Below are 17,546 nucleotides of genomic sequence, written 5' to 3' on the forward strand. Positions count from 1 at the left end.
AATCCATCAAAATCCTAGAGGAGAACATAGGCAGTAACCTCTTTGACATTGGCCACAGCAACATCTTTCAAAATACATCTCCAAAACCTAGTGAAACAAAAGCAAAAATGAACTTTTGAGACTTCATCAAGATAAAAACCTCCTGCATGGCAAAGGAAACAGTCAACAAAACAAAGAGGCAATCCACAGAATGGGAGAAGGTATTTGCAAATGACACTACTGATTAAGGGTTGGTATCCAAGATCTACAAAGAACTTCTCAAACTCAACACCCAACAAACAAATAATCAAGTCAAAAAGTGGGCAGAAGACATGAAAAGACACTTCTCTGAAGACATACAAATGGCCAACAGACACATGAAAAAGTGTTCATCATCATTAGCCATCAGGGAAATTCAAATCAAAACCACATTGAGACACCACCTTACACCAGTTAGAATGGCAAAAATTGACAAGGCAAGAAACAACAAATGTTGGAGAGGTTGTGGAGAAAGGGGAACCCTCTTACACTGTTGGTGGGAATGCAAGTTGGTACAGCCACTTTCAGAAAACAATGTGGAGGTGCCCCAAAAATTAAAAATAGAGCTACCCTATGACCCAGCAATTGCACTACTGGGTATTTACCCCAAAGACACAGATGTAGTGAAAAGAAGAGCCATATGCATCCCAATGTTCATAGCAGCAATGTCCACAATAGCCAAACTATGGAAAGAGCTGAGATGCCCTTCAATAGATGAATGGATAAAGAAGATGTGGTCCATATATACAATGGAATATTACTCAGCCATCAGAAAGGATGAATACCCAACTTTTACATCCACATGGATGGGACTGGAGGGGATGATGCTAAGTGAAATAAGTCAAGCAGAGAAAGTCAATTACCATGTGGTTTCACTTATTTGTGGAACATAAGGAATAGCATGGAGGACAGCAGGAGAAGGAAGGGAAAAGGAAGGGGAGGGAATCGGAGGGAGAGATGAACCATGAGAGACTATGGACTCTGAGAAACAAATAGGGTTTAGAGGGGAGGGGGGTGGGGGGATGGGTTAGCCTGGTGATGGGTATTAAGGAGGGCACATACTGCATGGAGCACTGGGTGTTATGTGAAAACAATGGATCATGGATCACCACATCAAAAACTAATCATGTATCATATGGTGACTAACAACATAATAAAACAAAACAAACAAAATAACAAAAAAAACATATCTGATAAAGTGTTCGTATCAAAAAACCTATAAAGAATTCATAAAATGCAACATCCAAAATCTGAATAATTCAGTTAAGAAATGGGCAGAAGACATGAATAGACTTTCCAAAGAAGACCTCCAGATGGCTAAGAGACACAAGGAAAGATGTCCAACATCTCTCAACATCAGGGAAATACAAATCAAAACTACAATGAGGTATCACTTCACAACTGTCAGAATGGCTAAAATTAACAACACAAGAAACAACAGATGTTGGGGAGAATGTGGAGAACAGGGAATCCTCTTACACTGCTGGTGAGAATGCAAACCGGTGCAGCCATTCTGTAAAATAGCATGGAGTTTCCTTAAAATGTTAAAAATAGAACTACCCCATGAAGCAGCAAATACACTACTGGTAATTTACTCCGAGAATACAAAAATACAGATTCAAAGAGACACATGCTCCTTGATGTTTATAGCAGCATTATCAACAGTAGCCAGATTATGAAGAGAGTCCAAATGTCCATTGACTGATGAATGGATAAAGAAGATGTGGGGTGTGTGTGTGTGTGTGTGTGTGTGTGTGTATGTGTGTGTGACACACACAATGGAATATTACTCCATCATCAAAGGGAGTGAAATCTTGCCATTTGCAATGACATGGATGGAGCTAGAGTGTATCATGCTCAGTGAAATAAGTCAGTCAGAAAAGGACAAATACCATATGATTTCACTCATATGTGGAATTTAATAAGTGAAACAGATGAACATAGGGGGAAAAAAAGAGAGGCAAACCCTAAAAGGGTCTTAACTATAGAGAACAAACAGGAGGGGGAGGTGAGTAGGGGGATGGGTTAAATGGGTGATGGGTATTAAGGAGGGCACTTGTGATGACCACTAGATTTGTATGTAAGTGATGAATCACTAAATTCTATGCCTGAAACTAATATTGCACTATATATTAACTAACCAGAATTTAAATAAAAGCTTGAAAGAAAAAAAAAACCTTTAAGAAAGACTAGCATTTCCTCCTCAGTTAAGCTGAATAATTTCTGTTTTTAAGCAGATCCATTTTTATATGATCTGGTATTTTTCTAATTTACTTCAAAGAAATTGACAATCTAGGTATATTCTTTAGAAACTAGGGGCAATACTTCCTAATATTGCTTTTGTCTCTTTGTGGACAAGAACTTGGACAATTTTTTCCATCTTGTTCCTGTCCCTCATGGTTGTTCTTGTTGCTCTCTGCACATCTCCGTCATCCTCTGAATAGGGATTTAGGTAAAGATAGGATGGCAGCTGTACCAGAATTTGGTCTGTAGATCAAAACTTTGATCAGTCCATATTTACTGGTATATCAAATGAACTAAGGGTAAGTCCTAAAAATGATGTAAGGTGTTTCTATGGCCATGGATCCTGCATATGTATTTTCAAAGTAAGAATTAATGTTAAATTGATATATTGCCCAGGGTTTAAAGGGTTTTGCTTGTTTGTTTTCCCTTAATAATTAGACTAGGTCATTGGCTCCTCACTTAAAGGCCCTTGACTCCTTCCCTCCCAGATATTCAAGAAGAATAAGGAGTGTATGTTATCGACAGTGTATTTAAAAAAATTCAGAGCAGCACCTGGGTGGCGCAGTTGGTTGATCGTCCCACTTTTGGTTTCAGCTCAAGTCATGATCTCTGGGTTGTGGTATGGAGTCTTGCATCGGGCTCTGCACTCAGCATGGAGTCTGCCTCAGATTTTCTCTCCCTCTCCTTCCCACTCACTCATACTCTCAAAAACAAAAAATCTTTAAAAAAATTTTTCAGAAATAATATATTCATCAAAGGCTAACTGAAAATTCAAGTTTCTTTGTTTTATGTTATCAAGAGTTGTGTTAGTATTGGTTCCTAATCAGTAGCTCTGACTAGAAGTTTTGTTTTATATGCTAAAGTTGCAAAAGTAATTATTAATACATGAAGTTCATTACATGGATTCAACTACCACCTATGATCTTATCACCACAAACCCTGTATTTTTCAGGTCAATCTCTCTCAACTCAATTTTTCAGTAAGATTCAAAAATTAAATATCTAACTACTTGACAAATATCAACTACCACATGTTTTACTGTTGCTTTAAACTGAACTCATATCTCTCCTTGTTTTCCCTGACTCTTCTTCTGGTTTCTATTTTCATTAAGCCATCACCCTCTGCACCTTTCCTAAGTAAGGCATTATAAAATCACTCAGTTTCTTCATCTCTCTCCAAAAGTAGCCATTTAATTGTTATTTCATTTTACTTCTGAAATATTGCTCGTCTATGTGTTTCCCTCTCCATGTCCTAGGGCACACCCTTGGTCTAGTACTTGACTCACAGTTGGTAGTGTTGTAAAAATGTCCTAAATTGTGTCTGACTCTCTTCTCCTTTGCAAAGTGCACCCAACCCATGGCCACCAGAGATCTGCTCATGTTATTTCTGTTTCTAAAATCTGTCTGTATTACCCAGAGAAAAAGTCAAAACTCCTTAGCAAGCATACAACTCCTTTTAATATATGGCTTCAGTCTAACAAACTGCCTCATCAACTACTATTTCTCATGCACATCTTGTATTCTAATCATTCACTGAAACATCCATGCCCACTTTTACTTCTTTGTCCATTTCCTTAGCCAACACTTCTCCTCCCTACCTAATCTGTCTTGTTAGTTTCTACTAATTTCTTTAAAGCCCAGCTCATTGCCACCAATCTTTTAGTTTATCTTTCAGGTATAATTAGTCATTCTTTTTCATTGTACCTCCACTGTATCATTTTCTTCCATGTACCATGGAAGAAATTTTATTTCTTTTATTATCCATTTGTTTATATATTATCCATTTGTTATTTTATTTTATTATCCATTTTATTATCCATTTGTTTATATATTAATTCATCTATACAAATATTTATTGTTTTCTATGTACTCTAGTAGCTGATGATATAGCAGATACTAATGCCAAGTCCTTACCTTATGAATTTTTCATACAGTCTAGTATGAAATAAATAATAAATAAAGACAGAACTAATATGAAGCAGCTGCCAGGAATAGACACAAAGCAGTTTGAGAGGCTAGAAGGTGACAGAGGTTGGGAAGAGTGGCTATATTAAGGAAGGTCTTTCTAGGTCTTTCAAGGAAGTGATAGTTGAGTAGAGACCCGAATTAAGTGCTGGAATCATGCTGGTAAACTTCCAATGAATTGGGTGGGGGCTAACATAAAATCTAAGTTTGAGACATGGGCATTTAGATGAACAGAGGCACCATTTACTGCAATGAAGATTAAAGGGGCAAGGAGAGGAGAACATGCTTATTATTCACTTATTTATTTAGAGATTTATATCTCTCATTAGTTTATGAGTTTCTTGATGACTGGTGCCATGTCTTCTTTGACTTTGGACTAAAAAATGGGAAAAATATTTAGAAATCAGGAGGACTGTTGGAGGTGGGGAGTGCTCATAAAAGGTTACTGAGTGGCAAAAATGTTAGAGACCAATTTACTACATTATTTCTACAATCTACTTCCAGGTCTATTATTGTATGCATCTAAGTCTTAAAATTTTAAGATGGGCAATTACCCAGTAGTTGAAAATCAAATACTTATTACCAAAAGACATTCAGAATAATATTCTCCATATACAATGTACCCCACATTCTTCTCTAGAAACTTTCAACTTAAAATAGCATCTTAAATATGAAGCAGAATAAAAATAAAATAGTAAACAAAAAATGTTAGCTGAAATAAAGTTAATAATAGAGAAGTCCTGAAGTAAAACTTTAAATTCAATGTCATCTTTCTCATGAAGTCTTTTTTGCTTACTCATGTGATCTTTCCCTTTTCCAAACATCCATTACACTTACAGATTTCTTATCATATATTAAGGAGGTAGCATAGTGCTGTAGAAACAGAGGGAATGGGAAGATAGGCTTTGGCCCCACTTCTGTCACTTGTTAAGTTGGAAACCAATTTAAGCCCTCTGAACCCCATTTTCATTGACTGTGAAATGGAAGTAACCAAATAGGCTCTGCTCATCTCATAGGGTTATGGTCACTCTTAGCCAAGTGGCTTCATGAACTTACAAGCTCTATGTAAACTGCAAAGCTTCATTCACACAGTTATCCCTTTTATTTATGAAAAATTTGCCTTTTTCCAGGCACTACAAGGGCCTCAAAGATCAAAAAGACACTGTCAATATTCCCTGAGAGCATAACCTCTAGTAGGAAAGATATGAGCATACCCAAGGAAGAAGAGAGATGCACAGCAAGATGCAGGAGGCATGATTATTAATGTCATCTGTAGTGTAGTGCTTGGCATACTCCTTCATTTCCCAAAGAAGTAATAAATTCCTAAATGGTAGAGACCATGTCTTGTATAATCTTCTTAGATTCCCATTACTGGCAGAAGTTAGGAGCTCAATAAAGATTAGTTATATGAATAAGTCCAAATAGGGAAGCTGGGCTGAGGAGCCATATCGTTACATATATAAACACTCTATAAATCTCTCAGTCCATATCTACAGTTCCCTTGCTCTGTTCTCTGTCTTCCTGTTTTGGACTTTGGAATGTCCACTTTATGGAACTAAATTAGTTTTCTTGGTCTGTACTCCTTATCCCTGGGATCAGAATTATTCTCCCATAAATATTTCTAAAGACATTCCTGAAAGATATGCACACCTCGATTTTCCTAAAAAAAGTATATTTCCCATAAATGTTTTGGCAAAGTTAGTTCAACTTGAAGTTTGTAGAAAAGCTGGTTCTGGGTTATAGTTCTTTTTATTTGCTGATCTTAAGTATATCTTACATATTATAGATATTTTAGTAATTGTTTACACTAAAATTCCCTAGCACCCAGCATAGTCATCAACAAGCATACTCCCAGGTACATCCTGACACCTCCAGTTTAAACTGGTTAACTGTAGTGGGGTTGTTATAGATGCAGGAAAGAGCTGCAAAATGACATACTTTCCCTGGAAACTTGTTTTATGTGGTCTTAAGCCAAACTTGCTATCTCTTCTGAATATACACTTTTGTGCAATGATGTCTTTCCAAAGTGCCTCCCAGATACATTGTGCCAATTTTTAAGTATGACTCAGCATGAGTATTTAACTTGCCTGAATCCACAGGAACACATGGTATACGACAGATTATAAAATACAAAAAGTGACTATTTGATCATTCGTCGTGTGACATGATTTTTCATCTCCCTTTAAGTGGATATATCATCTAATAAGTGTAATTAGCTGCATGTTTTCAGTTCATGTGAATTTTGTTGTTATATCATGCTGATCTGACCACAAGAAACATGATGTATTGGGAAATCTCCCCTCTCAGAAGTCAGGAAGCCAGAATGCTGGTTCCATCTTTGCCACTGATTAACACAGTAACCTTGGATAAACCACTTCACCTTTTGAAATCAACTATTCTTACCAGTTAATGGAGAAAACTGGACTGAGCTCATGATGGTACTTTCCAGTTGGAACATTATTTAGTGCCCATCACTTTTAGTATTAGATAGTGAAGGAAGAACAATGTGTTTTGAGAAAGTTCTGAATGGCAGAAGGCAGAATACTCAGTGACGTAAGTAAAAAGAGCATTTATATGCATCAGAAGCAAAGTATAGGACTAGAAATTTCAATATATAGAATAACAGGTGAACAAGAAGAAAAAAACAGGTCAGCCTAATTTTCTAATAAGGTTATTTAATGCATCTTATTAAGACCAGACCTCTTCAAGTCCTATTGAAAGGTGACCAGATTGGCTCCTTTACTTCAAATATCAGTGTACCCTGCCCATTAGTCTATATGAGCAGACTAGAGAAATTTGAGAATGATTGGAGTCTAAGACAAGAGAGCTGGAATTTTTCCTTCCCCTTCATGGAGGAGATAGAATAGTGCTTCTTTTTGGTCCCCAAATCAAGGGATCCAAAAGATTCACTTCTAGAGACTAGAAAAGTAAGTCATTATGGGAGTCTGGCATCTCATTATTTGGTGGGATGTACGCCGAGGCAGAAGATTTGCTGAAAGCCCTTAGTATTGAATGAAGCAGAGGAAAGGGAATTGGAGAGACATAGATTGGAGGGATGGGGAAAGGACTGAGGGAGCAGACAACAGTGGAGGAAGGGTACAACTCACTCCCACTATTTGTCAATGCAAGATGGTTCAACACCTGTTGATCAAAGGTCTTCCAGCAAGGGCAATACAGAGGCAAGATCATTATGGAAAGAAACTGAGAGATTCAAAACTTCAAGCTGGAACACATCTCCCATGCAAAACTGTGCAGTTAGAAGTCCCCATAAGGGTCCTTTAAAGAACCCACTTATATGGCCATTAGGGAACCATTAAATCAAGATGATGTCACAAGGAAGACTACTCTAGCAAGAGACAGGTCAGAAACATTTGCTTATGATCTTCCATTTCTCCTCCCAACATGCCAAAAGACAAAGTTATCCAGAAAGCGGACAAGATGGTGTTATAAGGAGCACCCCATGCCCCTTGCTCATTTTGTATTCTTTAAGTCAAAGCTAAACTTGGCCCAAGGGAAGGGAGAATATGAGGTTAAAGTTTGAAATGATTAAATTTGACTGAACTCTTTGACTGAAAATAACTGGAAAACTGAAAGTGATTATGGCAACTGAAATTTCACAAGAGATAAGAAATGGAGATTCTTCCTGGCATAGTGAAAGCAGCAATAGCATGATAGAAAACCATTTCACTTTTGTGTCCAAGTTTAGAATGTTTAACAATCTGGCGGACATATGGCAGGTTATTCTAATGACTTTGTCCAGAATCTCAAGTGTGAAACTGAACTTGTTGCAGATGATGATATATGTCATTATTGAGTGGATAATATGACTACTTTTAGCTTAGCTTCTAGGATTTGTGGAAACTCATGAAATACGAGCTCCATCAAAGAAGTAAGGATGCTGGCTTATTGTTCCAAATTATATGCAGAAAATATTTGTACATTTTTTGGGAGACAATTCCCCATGAACATTTTCATATTTTTGCATAGCTTGGGATTTGTGATTTCATAGCAAACCTGCTGAAAAATAGAAATTGTGCAATGCTCCAGAGAGATTCAGAGACTTATCTCCCCAGAGCCATTTGCTCACATCCAGGGTAGAGCCTTCCCTCTATTCCCCAGAGAAAATTTGGTTACATTCCAGAGTGAAGTTCTCTCTGGAGAGCAGGATAGAGGTACAGATGTGGCAGCTATTCTATATAAACTCTGAGTCATAATTTCAGGGTTCCACTCCTCTGATGCAAATCCCACTGCATGCCCAGGTGAATAATGGTCTTCATCCTGGTGCCCTGTGGGGAACTGGAGCTAAGATGCTCTGTGTTAGTAATCTCTTCTATAATCCAGAGATCTTATATTTATTGTCAGTGTATGTAACATATTTTATATATGTATGTATACATATAGACATACATACACACATATATACATATACACATATATAGATAAACACACATTGAGATATACTACATATATATGCAGTATATGTCAGTTTTGCAAACAACAGGATGAAGTTGTTGAACATTATAATGTTGAACTGGTATAAATTATTTTTATTATGGTATTAATTTTTAGAAATTATTTTAGAAATACTGATAGTTTATTTGCAGAATACAATTATTTGATTTTGTATTTCTGAGAAAGAACATTAATACTATCAGAAAAATACGCTTTAATGACCTATTGTTCAGACATAAATTTCCTGAGTATTGACTGGATTCAGACATAAATTTCCTGAGTATTGACTGGATTCCAGAGTTAAGGCCAAAACTAGGTGTGCATTTTGAATTCTGACCCAGCTGGGTGTATCTGCAAGGGTCAGTGGAACAAATTGTGTTTTTATAAAGATCTTGTGACGTTTCTGACAGCAACCTTGGTTGGATTAGCTGGGCAGTGGAAGTCAAGGGCCACATTCCTTCCTCTCCTGGCAAATGAAGCATGGGAAGAGAGAGTTGGGGCTTGATATGATAAGAATTAATGAGGGATGATTTTGAGTACAGAACATCACAGTACCACTTAATTTGTATTCCTGCCTTGCCCCAGGAAAATTAACCCAGGACTTCAGTGAGAAGGAGACAAAAATGAACTAGTTGATCTAATCACATGAAAGATTTTTATCCCTTGGTGAGGGAGACCACAATGAGGGATGATGCTGAGGTAGAAGCAATAACACAAACTAGCATATTTTGTGATAAAGTTAAAGATAGTTCCAGAAACACTTACTCATCTCCTACTGTGCACAAAGTACTATGCTAAGAATCGGGTCTTAAACGATGAGCAAGGTATAGTCCTTATGAATAAGAGGTTGAATAAGACGTGTGGGATTTCAATGTAAAGTAGAAAGTGCAGGGACAGAGGAGTAAAGACACAGAAATGGGAAACAATATGATGTCCAAGGAGAATGACAATAGTTTAAGAAAAGCAGAGCAGTGATTTTCAACCATGGCTGCATAGTAGAATTGTATCATGAATGTTAAAAAATAGCCCATGCCCAGACCCTACCTGAGACCAATAAAATCTGCATTTCTGGAGAGGGAGCCCAGGCAGTGGTAATTTTTTAAGCTTCTCAGGTGATTTTTGTTGCATTCCACTAGAAACCCACCGTCATGGTAATCAACTGTGAAACAAGACTTCCTGAGAGGTGATGCATTTTGTCCATCTGTAAAACAGGGCCAATAACATCTACTTAGTTCATCAGGTTGTTATAAAGACATTTGAATGTAATAATGTATTTGAAAATGTTTTGTAAGCTACAAATCCCTGTAAAAATGCATGATAATATTAGCTCTCCTGTCTGACTGAGAGCCCTTTGAGTGTAGAGAATTATTAATATTTATTAATATTAATCTTTATATGAATCTTATTAATCTTTGCATCTCCACACTTCCCAGTGTAGGATCTGTCAGGGAGTAGATGTCCAATACATTTATTCCATGGGTGAACAAACAAATAAATCAACAATGCAAATAAGCACACACTGAACTTTTGAAACAGTATCAAAACAGAAAAAAAATGATTAAAGCAAAAGTATATCCTTACAGTTTATATTCAAAGGGAAAGTTTAGAAAGGCACATGAGCTTGTGGAGTGATTCAAATTAAGATGACTTATTGCAACTTTCAAACAAAATGTGAATGAACTCTAAAAATATGTTTAGAAACATGTCCCTGATTTTGAGTGTTCCACCTGAGAATCCAGCTTGTGTGTAGACAATTTAAACAACAGGATATTTCCAGAAAAAAGTCAATATTTGAAATCAGAATATAGTGGACTTCTTGGAAAGAAATCATATTTTCTTTGGAGTCTCCCACTTTTATTTTTTATATGGTCTGACTTTGAACAAAATCGTATGTGGTGTGTTTGTGTGTAAAAATGATGTGTGGATTTAGACCTTATAAAGATGTTCAGATAAAATAAATCTATAACCTAAAAGTGATTAGCAAATTTTAAATTTAAGAAAGAAAGTTGCTTGCTTATTTAATGTCTGAAGAAAGGGAAAGAACTATAAATGCATTGTATTTGCACTCTGTCCTTTGTGATTTTCAGAGCAATATTATAAAATATATCCTCATTGGTGTCAAGGAAAAGCTAATCTTGTGTTTTTACTGCAGTTTGACTTTCTCACTGGCTAGACACTAATTCACCTTCATTCTGCCTTTGATATGCCCCATTAATCAGCTTCCTTTCCCAGGAAGAGACTAATGTATGCCTCTATCCAATGCTAGAGAAGTCCATGTGGGCAAGAAAGGGAGATTATATTGAGGGGAAAAATTGGAACAGAAATAGCACTCCCAGAGAGTGCCATCTATAACAGTAAGTTTTTCACAGTTAAGAATCAATGTGATATCAATATCTAATTAGAACTCTGTTCTAGGAACACAGGATAATTCATACATAGCTTCAGAAGTTTGACACTGACATGGTGATAAGATTATTTTGAATGGTATCATGTCCAAGAAGATCCATTTGAAAATAAGAAAGTGTGATGAGCAGACAGAAAGTAGGAGAGTAGATTCAAGTTAACAGACCAGGGTACAGAGCAGCACTTCTGGCAGTCTCTGGTCTAGGTTAGGGAGATGTCAATATGGAAAAAACTCAAGGCCTCAAGGATAATAAGCAGCAAGTAGGAGGCCTGCCCTCAACACAAGGATGTTCAGAAGGACTGCCACCTGACAACTTCACTAAATTTCCTCTACGTATGCCTAAAGACAGTAGTCAAGACCATTTTTCAGAAGATACTATTTAATGGGGTAAGAAGTTTTGCTATAGTGCTATGTTAGAGTTTGTTAGTCCATGCAGACAAATCTGCAGATGGTTAGCAGCTCATATGTCAAGCTGGATTGAAACTAAACTGGATGGGAATTAACATGTTGTCCCTTAGCCTTGTTCATATTCTCTTCATCTCTTATTAGTATTATTATAATGGTCCTGTTCCCCTGCCTATACTCCACCTCCACAATAACCTTCCTAAAATAGAAATTTAATAGCACACCTCTTAATATCACTGTTTAAAAAACCTTCAGTATGTCCCATTACCATGAGGTCAATCCAAAAAAATCTTAGTATTATGCATAAGCTACTTGCCCCCATTTTTTTTCTAGCTTTTTCTCTGGCTACTTTCCCCACCTCCCTTTTTCCAATCACATAAAACTACCCACTGCCCACTGCCCACTGCCCACTGTCCATTCCATGCTTTTTCAGGCCTCCATTCCCTGGCTCTTCCTGTTTTCTGTATCTGGAATACTCCAACCTCTAAACTACTGAAATTCCACACATCCATCAAGGACAGGTTTATCTCTGGGTAGTTTTGCACAAACTTCCAAGCTAAGCTTTCTTTGAATAGTTTGTTCACCTTCTCTTTTTGACCTTTCTACATAACCTACAAATTTGAATTGCATATTTATGTTTGTCTCCTCCATAAATATGTGAGCTCATCAGAGGCAGGCAATCTCTGAATTGTCTTGTTATCCCCAGTTCTCAGCTCTTAGCATAATGCTCAGTACACAGTGTACCCTTACATTTCTTTTTGTAGAATGCATGGATGAATATTCATCATCTGGGATTAGATTTGATTCAATACAATAGAAAATTCAAAATCTATGACTCAAATGTAAAGAAATGTAATTTTTTTGCATTTCTCATGTAAAGAAAATCCAGAGACAGGTAGTCCAGGTATGGTGGCTTCATGCTGGCATTCATGTTACAAGAGTCTACTAAAATTCTGCTACCCATCTGCAATGGACTCAGTTGTGTCCCCCTGCACTTCAAATTAATGTTAAAGCTCTAAGCACTGATGTGTCTGTATTTAGATATAGGGCCTATAAGGAGGTAATTAAAGTTAACTGAGGTCATACAAATAGGGCCCTCATAGAATAGGATTAATATCTTTATAAGAAGAAATACCAGAGCACTCCTCCCTCTCTCCACTCTCTCCACTCCTGGGGTTCCATGCACACAAAGATAGGTCATGTGAGAACACAGCAAGATGGCTGTTGCCTACAAGAGAGGCCTCAACAGAAACTGACCATGCTGACACCCTGATTTTGGACTTTCCAGGCTCCCAAACTGTGAGAATATAAATATCTGTTGTTTAAATTACCCAGTCTATGGTATTGGTATTTGTTATGGCAGCTCTATTTAACTGAGACACTAACTCTCTGGATTTGCTTCTGGTATAACATGGCTGCTGAAGCACTGGTGATTATGTCTGGTGAGTTCTAGATAATGGGAAGGAAAAAGGGGAAAAGGAAAAAGGGCAAGAAATTTTCTCTCCTAGCTAAGTCAGTGCTCCTTTAAATTTCCTAAACAACCACTAGGTACTTCTGACATCCTTGGCTTCAAGGGAGGCTAGAAAATGTAATTTTTAAGCTGAGAACATTGCTCCTTTGAGTAAAATCAGGGATCTGTTTGTGAGGAAGATGCAAAAAATGGATATTAGGTTGTTACTTAGCAGTCCCTGCCACATGGTCTATCTTGACAGTTTTGGCTTTTGGAAAGAGAGTTTGTGTCCTCACTGAATGAGGTGGCCACCTGGATTACACTAAATTTGTAAAATGAGTTGTCATTTGGATACCAGAGCCAAGGACATAGACAATAAAAATGCTTAAATACAAGATATTTTAAATACATTTGATGAAAGGGTTGGGCAACACAATATTTCACTATTCCTAGAAGAGGTGTTGATAGGATATTTTCTTTTTCTCCCAGCAAGGAGAATCTCAAGTAGATATTCAAATATGAAAATCCATCTTGGACCTATTACTTCAGAAAGTTTGATTTTACTATACTCATCAGATTTCATCTACCAAAGCCAGTAGAAGAAAGGAAATAATAAGATCAGGGTAGATAAGAATGAAATAGAGACCAGAAAAAAAATAAAAAAGAACCATGAAAGAGCTGTTTTTTTTTTAAAGATAAATAAAATTGACAAATTCTTAGTTACATGAAGGAGAAAACTCAAATAAGAGAAGACTCAAATAAAATAGAATCAGAAAGAGGAAACTGCTACTACAGAAATACATAGGATTATGAGATCATTATGAATAATTACGTTCCAAGAAATTGTATAACCTAGAAGAAATGGACAAATTTCTAGAAATATACAGCCTACCAATACTGAATCAGGAAGAAATGAAAAATCTGAATAGATATATAACAAGTAAAGAAACCAAAACAGTAATCAAAAACCTTCCAATACAGAAAACCCCAGGACCAGATAGTTTCACTAGCAAATTATACCAAACATTTAACAAAGAAATGCCAATCTTTTTCAAACACTTCTAAAGAACTGAAGAGGAGGAAATATTTCCAGCATCACCCTGATACCAAAGCCAGATAAGGACACTACAGGAAAACAAAAGTAGAGATCAATATCCCTGATGAATATAGATACAGAAATTATCAGCAGAATACTAGCAAACCAAATTAAAGAACACATTAAAAGCACAATATACCATGATTAGGTAGGATTTATCCCTGGAATACAAGGATGATTCAATCCATGAAAATTGATGAATGTGATATACCACATGAATAGAATGAATGATACAAATCATATGATCATCTCAATAGAAAGCAGAAAAAAACATTTGACAAAATAAAACATCCTATCATGATAAAAACACTCAACAGATTGTTTCTCAAAAAACGTTTCTCAAGATGATAAGACCATATATGACAAACCCACAGCTAACATTATACTCAATGGAGAAAAACTGAAAGCTTTTCTTCTAAGATCACGTACAAAACAATGGCAACCACTCTCACCACTCTTTTAATTTAAATTCAGTTAATTAACATACAGTGTATTATTAGTTTCAGAGGTAGAGCTCAGTGATTCATCAGTCTTATTACTACCCAGTCCTAATTACATCACCTGCACTCCATAATGTCCAATACCTAGTTACCCCATCCCCTCACCCCCTCCTCCAGCAACCATCTGTTTGCTTCCTATGATTAAGAGTATCTAATGGTTTGTCTCCCACTCTGATTTCATCTTGTTTTATTTTCCCTCCCTTCCCCTATGATCCTGTTTTGTTTCTTAAATTCCACATATCAATGAGATCATATGATAATTATCTTTCTCTGATTGACTTATTTCACTTAGCATAATACCTTCTAGTTCCAACCACGTTGTTGCAAATGGCAAGATTTTTTTTTGATGACTGAGTAGTAGTCCATTTTATATATATATACCACTTCTTCCTTATCCATTCGTCTGCTGATGGACATCTGGGCTCTTTCCATAGTTTGGCTATTGTAGACATTGCTGTTATAAACATGGGGTACACGTGCCCCTTTGGATCATTACAGTTGTATCCTTGGGGTAAATACCTAGTAGTGCAATGGCTGGGTCCTAGGGTAGCTCTATTTTTAACCTTTTGAAGAACCTCCATACTGTTTTCCAGAGTGGCTGCACCAGCTTGCATTCCCACCAACAGTGTAAGAGGGTTCCCCTTTCTCCACATCCTCACCAACATATGTCCTTTCCTGACATGTTAATTTTAGCCATCCTGACTGGTGAGAAGTGGTGTCTCATTGTGGTTGATTTGTATTTCCCTAATGCCAAATGATGTTGAGTATTTTTTCATGTGTCTGTTGGCCATCCGTATGTCTTCTTTGGAGAAATGCCTGTTCATGTCTTCTGCCCATATCTTGATTGGTTTATTTGTTCTTTGGGTGTTGACTTTGACAAGTTCTTTACAGATTTTGGATGCTAGCCCTTTATCTGATAAGACATTTGCAAATATCTTCTCCCATTCTGTCTGCTGTCTTTTGGTTTTCTCAACTGTTTCCTTTGCTGTGCCAAAGCTTTTTATCTTGATGAAGTCCCAATAGTTCATTTTTGCCCCTGCTTCCCTTGCCTTTGAAGATATGTCTAGCCAGAAGTTGCTCTGCTGAGGTCACAGAGGCTGCTACCTGTGTTCTCGTCTAGGATTTTGATGGATTCCTGTCTCACGTTTAGGTCTTTCATCCATTTTGAGTCTGTTTTTATGTATGGTGTAAGAAAATGGTCCAGTTTTGTTCTTCTGCATGTGGCTGTCCAATTTTCCCAACACCATTTGTTGAAGAGACTGTCTTTTTTCCATTGGATATTCTTTCCTGCTTTGTTGAAGATTAGTTAACCATAGAGTAGTGGGTCCATTTCTGGGTTCTCTTTTCTGTTCAATAATCTATGTGTCTGTTTTTGTGCCAGTACCATACTGTCTTGATGATGACAGCTTTGTAATAGAGCTTGAAGTCCGGAATTGTGATGCCACCAGCTTTGCTTTTCTTTTTCAACATTTCTTTCTGTATTGTCTTTTCTGGTTCCATACAAATTTTAGGATTATTTGTTCCATTTCTTTGAAAAAAGTGGATGGTATTTTGATAGGGATTGCATTGAATGTGTAGATTGCTCTAGGGAGCATTGACAACTTCACAATATTTGTTCTTCTAATCCATGAGCATGGAATGTTTTTCCATCTCTTTGTATCTTCCTCAATTTCTTTCATGAGTGTTCTATAGTTTTCTGAGTATAGATCCCTTGCCTCTTTGGTTAGATTTTTTCCTAGGTGTCTTACAGTTTTGGGTGCAATTGTACATGGATTGACTCCTTAATTTCTTTCTTCTGTCTCATTGTTAGTGTATAGAAATGCAATTGGTTTCCGTGCATTGATTTTATATCCTGCCACATTGCTGAGTTCCTGTATGAGGTCTAGCAAATTTGGGGTGGAGTCTTTTAGAATTTTCCACATAGAGTATCATGTCATCTGTGAAGAGTGAGAGTTTGACTTCTTTGCTGATTCAGATGCCTTTTATTTCTCTTTGTTATGTGATTGCTGAGGTTAGGACTTCTAGTACTATGTTGAGTAGCAGTGGTGAGAGTGGACATCCCTGTCGTGTTCCTGACCTTAGGAGAAAAGCTCTCAGTTCTTCCCTGTTGAGAATGATATTCACTATGGGCTTTTTGTATATGGCTTTTATGATATTGAGGTATGTTCCCTCTATCCCTACACTGAAGAGTTTTAACCAAGAAAGGATGCTGTACTCTGTCAAGTGCTTTTACTTTTTTCTTTTAAAGATTTTTAGTTATTTGTTGACAGAGAGAGAGCACAAGCAGGGGGAGTGGCAGGCAGAGGGAGAGGGAGAAGCAGTCTCCCCACTGAGCAGGGAGCCTAATGCGGGGCTCGATCCCAGGACCCTGGGATCATGACCTGAGCCGAAGGCAGATGCTTAACTGGCTGAGCCACCCAGGTGCCCCTCAAGTGCTTTTTCTGTATCTATTGAGAGGATCATTTGATTCTTGTCCTTTCTTTTATTAATGTAGTGTATCACATTGATTTGCAGATGTCGAACCACCCTTGCAGCCCAGGAATAAATCCCACTTGGTCGTGGTGAATAGTCCTTTTAATGTACTATTGGATCCTATTGGCTACTATCTTGGTGAGAATTTTGGCATCCATTGTTCATCAGGGATTTGGTCTGTAATTCTCCTTTTTGGTGGGGTCTTCTTGTCTGGTTTTGGGATCAAGGTAATGCTGGCCTCGTAGAAAGAGTTTGGAAGTTTTCCTTCCATTTCTATTTTTTGAAACAGCTTCAGAAGAACAGGTATTAATTCTTCTTTAAATGTTTGGTTGAATTCCCGTGGGAAGCCATCCAGCCCTGGACTCTTGTTTGTTGGGAGATTTTTGAATACTGCTTCAATTTCCTTGCTGGTTATGGTTTTTTCAGGTATTCTATTTCTTCCTGTTTCAGTTTTGTTTTCAAGTGTAATACACCTCTAGGAGTGCATCTATTTCTTCCAGATTGCCTAATTGGTTGGCATATAGTTGCTCATAGTATGTTC

This window comes from Eumetopias jubatus, unplaced genomic scaffold (assembly GCF_037043125.1).
Source record: "Eumetopias jubatus isolate StellerSeaLion01/CBP00866 unplaced genomic scaffold, mEumJub1_p1.0 scaffold_1, whole genome shotgun sequence".
NCBI classification, from domain to species: Eukaryota; Metazoa; Chordata; class Mammalia; order Carnivora; family Otariidae; genus Eumetopias; species Eumetopias jubatus.